The sequence below is a fragment of the Etheostoma cragini genome, chromosome 7 (assembly GCF_013103735.1).
Source record: "Etheostoma cragini isolate CJK2018 chromosome 7, CSU_Ecrag_1.0, whole genome shotgun sequence".
Classification (NCBI taxonomy): Eukaryota; Metazoa; Chordata; class Actinopteri; order Perciformes; family Percidae; genus Etheostoma; species Etheostoma cragini.
Genome location: NC_048413.1, coordinates 7,014,151 through 7,020,033, shown reverse-complemented (window position 1 = coordinate 7,020,033; position 5,883 = coordinate 7,014,151).

The window sequence follows — 5,883 nt, the reverse complement described above, 5'->3', positions numbered from 1 at the left end:
TGGAAAAAGGCTGCAATGAAACAAAGAGTGAAAAATTTAAAGGGGTCTGAATACTTTCCGTACCCACTGTAAGTAAAGTCAGGGTGTCAAATATGGCTTTACACACTAGTCTAAAGTTACTCTTGTCCGTCATCTACACATGAACATATTCATACTTTTTTTTGCAGCAGAAGAACAGTGAGTTCTTAAAAAAAAAAAAATCCCTCTGGAGCCAAAATTGATAAAGCACTTAATATTCAGCAAGAACACAACAAAAGCGTGAGCTTGGAAATAAATAATTAGTTTAAGAGTTTAAGAACGTACTCTAATATACTATCCACAAATACTAAAATCCCTTTGTGTGTTTCCTGCTCTTCTCTACACGAAGAACGCACAATTTAAAATGTATTGTTCAGCATTCATAATTCTTGTAAAGCCCCTTTGGCTGACATGACATTTTGAGAATATGAGGTTGATGACAGAACATAATGATATCAATGCTTCACATAAGACAAAACACAGTTGGCATGGTAATCATATCCTCGTGCAGTATCTGCCGCTTCAGCGGGGACATCACATGGCTTGAAACCAAAAATAGCACACAGTCTTAGGCTAGCATAGTGTTTTAGTCAAGATGAAGCTGCAGCTGAATAATAATGCTTTCTGTGTTATGTTGTTGTCATGCACAAAATATTTCTTTTGCTCCCTGCTTCCTCTCCAGAGACCGGGTATCCAGCCTGACCTGCGTGGCTTCAACCTTAATTCCCTTAACAGGCTAATTTTAGCACTTAGATTGCTGTTAAAGTACACAATGCCATTAGCAGGCTTATACAGATTGAGATCTACTGTTTCTGTCAATATTGTTTCCCAGAGTTTGATGATTGTCTCATGAGTACATGTGGCTAAGCTTATATTAATATTCTACAGAGATATCCCCTTTAAACCTTTTTGCAATTTTTCTCTTTAACCAGAAACAGCTATGAAGTAGCTAGCGCTAAACCAACCAGACCTCAGTTAAAGAAACAAACATGTTTTTACATGTAAATTAGTGAACTATGTTTTTATTTTAACCAAAACTAGAGATGTCATGGTTGGAAAAGTGGAATAACAACCAAAAACAGATTTACATAGATTAATTCTGTTTCCGTTTACTTTGAATGACGTGTATTATATTCTGCTAAAATTACTGTTTATTTACATGAAGTCTGGTGGGTTCAGAAAACACAATTTCGGGTATTTTTATGTTTTAAAAAAAGATCTCACTATTTAATAGAAAGGTTGACCTCCTTAGAAATCCTTTCCATAATGTTGTCAGACACTCAGGATATTAATCTGAGCCTGTCAGCGGCAACTGACAGTGCTTTAAACAAGCACTTTTGTGAAGGTAAATACAAGCTGGACAATTTCCCTATTAAATTACGTTGTAGCTATTTTCACCACTGCTGACTTTAGCGATCTGGCTTAACCGGTGTCAAAGATTGTTGTTCCCGTCAGTCACTTATACAAAAACACGAAAAATTGGGTCCAGGTTGAGAAGAAAAAAAATAAATAAAGAAAAAAGATAGTTACCCTTTAATTGAGAGGGACAGATCCAGGACCCCCTACTACAGATATTGTATAGGATAAAGTTGCTTATTAAACTGGGATTACAATAACATGTGGGTGGCCAGAATCATAACCAGCTTCATTTGCCAGGTATAAGAACACATGAGGAATTTTTATTTGGAACATTGTTGCTCACTATGTGCTTACACTTACAAAACAACCAAACAATATATACACAAATACACACACATAAATAAATACATACTCTGAACAGCAACATTTAGAGGCAATAGTGCAATGAGGAGTGCAAAGTAAGCAGGAGTGAATTGTGATAGTTATTATTTTAAATGTGGAGCATAGTGCAAAGGATGCTAATAAATAGTATTATGTCATATTACAATATGAACAGCTCTGGAATAGAGAATTAGAATGATGAATAAATAAGTGAGATATGAGAATTAGAAATAAATACTAAATGTCTTCATAAATACCATTTTAATGCATAGAATCCATAATGACTGTATCTGTGGGTGGCTATCTTACCTATAGGCCTGTAAGCCAATCATTAATCCGTTCTATCACAAAAATGCTGATTTTACATTTGCTAAAAGGCGTCTTCGTCTTAAAAAAAAACAACTCAAAATTATGAATGATTTAATGGTATAATAGTATTGCCTCTGAGGACCCCATAGGGGTCCTGGACCCCCTGTTGAAGATCTGTGTTGGGAAGCAGGCAAAACTGTTACATACTGGAGGCCGAGGCGGTCTTCCACGTAAAAACACCAACTTAAGTCATTTGTTCAAGCAGCAATTACAACCTATTTTCAGGTGCATAATGGCCCGCCCTCTAATGGCTGTAGTAGTTATGACGGTGGCTCTCAGGTTCCTCTCAGCAGCCAACTGCATGTCATAGTGTGAACCTCAGCACCTTCATGAGATGACTATAACTTTAACGTCTTTTTTTTTTAAGTGACCTTGGGTGTCATGAAAGGCGGTTTAAAGAAAATGTATTATCAAAGTATAAGATACCAAATGTTCTGGTAAGGAGGTAGGTTGGGGTGGTGGATGGGTCAAACACGGGACTTTCACTGTTCATGTCAGTTAAAAATTAAAGTAGATGGCAAGGCTTTTTTTTTTTTTTTACTTTCTGAAAGAAACAGAGCGTTCTGCGTCATGTGTGTGACCAGAAGTGAAGTAGCGTCTGATCTGAACCCAAACCACAATCTTTTTGTATACATAAGTAGTTTTGGTGCCTAAACCTAACAAACCTGTGACTTTTTCACAACGTTAAAGACGGATTTAAAACAGTAATCATAACGTTTTGTGGTTTCAATGAGGTCGGAAAATGCTCCTGTGGGTGGTGTTAGAGGGTCGGAAAAAACAACCTATATCATGGTGTAGACACTTACCGGTCAGACTTACAAATGTCCATACCACTCCATTATAGACAGAATACCAGCTGGTCTTTAATGCAATATCTACATTGCCCATTATCAGCAACCATTCATCCAATGTTCCAAAGGCTCATTCTGTTCACTAATCTGATATCATTGTAAAAAATAAACTTAGAAAACATTTGAGAAGCTTTTTGCAATTATGTAAGCACTTAATGTAATCTGAAAACTGCTGCCCTGGTTTAACCCTTGTGTAGTCATCCCGTCAACCATGAAAAAAGTTACCACTTTTTCTGACATATTTGTCACTTTTTGAATGTTGTGGGTGCTAGATTTAATGTTTTTTCCAAAGTTATTTGATATTTCTAATGTTGACATTTTAAACTTATTTCGAAGGTCCATTAAAAAAATATATATATAACTACATAACTGATCACAGCTGGTATTCTGTAAGTGACCCCAAACTTTTGTAGAAGTGTACAGTGGAGGACTTCTTGCAGGCCTACTGTAATATTTCTTTCTACACAATCATAGCAAAACATCAAAACTCTGGGACACTTTTCCTAGCCGAGATCTTGACTTATCTTACTGTAGCAGGGAAAGCACAGGTGGTATGATTACATTAACGATGGCTCTGTTCCATTAAATGTCCCTGGAGGCCTCTTTGGTGAGCCAGCATGTGCATTACCAAAGCCTGGAACTGGCTCAGCCAACAAAACCCAGCCAGCATTAATGTTAACTACAACTGTGCGTTTCCCGTTTTAACGCATCAAATCTTTGCAGTGAAAACTCGCTAGAGTGACTTGCAAGTCAAACTTAAATTAGTTATTTAGACGTCATAATATCTAATGATACTAAAAGAGACTTATTACTGAGATGACTGACAGTCTCAGGATAGGAGGACCCAAATGCAGGGGAGCAGAAGAGGTTGAAAAAGGTTTACTTCAACAAAACGGCAAAAGAAAGTCCAAGCAAACAGGCAATGTCCAAGGAAAAGGGAAAACTAAAACCAAAGCTCGGGTTGGCAAAAACAATTACGGGAAGGTAAACTGTAGGGGAATAATGGGTTGGAGAAAGGGCAGGAAGACACAGGACGCCACAATGGAACAGGAAACACCGAAAGGACCACTGACTTCCACATGGACGAGACAAAAGGATCAGACAAGAGACAAAGGACGCACAGACATTAAATACACAAGGTAATGAGAGGCAGGTGACAGGAGGGCAGGGAAGCAGGGGGAAAACATCAGGTAATCACAAGAGCGGGAAGACACGGAAAGTCAAACTAAAGACAGGACAAGACAAAAAACCAACTTCAAAATAAAACAAGAAACAGAACATACTGACACTCCGCAGCAAACAAGATCGGGGAGAACGCAAGACACAACAGAACCTCAAAGGGGAAAAGAAACCAAAATAAAACTCCAAACCACAACAATGACTGACTTTAATCAGAGAGTCATTGAGAAATTTGCCGGCGAGAAGGAAAGGAGAGCCAAATGTATGTTCAAGTTGTTCATATGCTTTGTTAGTGGTCGGGAGGATAGCGACTCAAGTCAGAGTCACTCTTTTTTTGGTTTTTAACTTAAATCATGCATCGTATTGTCTTAGTGTTCTTAAAAACATATTTTAAATAAAGTGGTGCTTTAATTGGTTGATTTGCCCAGTTTTAAAGTACTGCTTCGTATTTATTTGACCCCACCCCCCCAAAAAAGCACCCCCCCCCCATAAATAATGATCACATGCTGTGACCATTTGTGAAATGAGGATCACACTGATAAAATGTATTCAAATTGTCATGTATGCCTTACTTCTATAATATAAACAATCAAGTAATTCATCTTAAGAAATCTTAGAGCTCAATCTGCCTGTCAAACGTTGGCCTGTTTTCTTTCATTTTTTTCTTAAGAAATAATTGCTTTCTTCAGAAGCACCAGCTTTAGCCTGAGAAAGTGAGGATTCCAACTGTGCAGCCAGCTCCTGTTGCCGGACTCATCCCCGTGGAAACGGTGTCATTTGATCACTTGGGTAGTTGTGAAAATGAGTAACATACTCTGTACATCCTCTTTGAATGGCATGATGGATCACTCTGGTGCAAAGGTCAGTTACCAGAATGACAAGAAAAGAAAAAAAAGAATGTAAAACTTGATCCGAGTAGTTTCTTTGATGATCCAGCACTAGACAAAAGACACTTGGCATGGACCAAAAATGCAGAGACAAGGCAGCGAGAAGGTCTATTAAAATGGCTTACAACAGAAAGTGTCCTGATGAAGTGTTCAGGTGAAAACTTGCAATCAAGTTCCAACAAAATCCAATACACTGGAAACACTGAAAAAAACACAAGGAAGCAGCCAGACAGGGAGAGACGCAGGGAATGACAACGATGGGACAACACAAAGAAAGAAGTATCAACACACCACAGAACGAGGGACAGGTGACATGAAGGAAACACATCAGGGCAGGCCAGACATTAGCTGTGTTTGACACCGTTACCTATCAGGGCTGTGGTCAAAACCACCTTAGTCGAGTTCAAGTCCAAGTCAAGTTCAAAGAGGTTTGAGTCCAAGTCAAGGACAGAAAAAAAGGTCTTAGTCATGTCAGTATCAAGACAATCATTTTAGGTTTCACTTTCCCTCCAACATTAACATAATAAAGACACCTGGACTCTGTCAAGACCAAAAGCCATATTGGGCAAGACCAGTGGCCGAGACAAGTCAGAGTCCAAATACTTGCGAGTCCAAGACCATAGAAAAACGGACTCAAGTACTACAGCCCTGTACTATGTAGTGTGTTCGCTGTTTTGTAGTGGTGTTCGATTTATCCGCAGTTAATTTCATTCACTAGAAAATACCCACCATGTACTGCTAATTCAGGTAAACATGCGATGTACCCATAGACCGTTAATATAAATGGACAGAGCATGAGTGACGTCACCCATTGGTTTGTGGAGATCAGAAATGAGTCG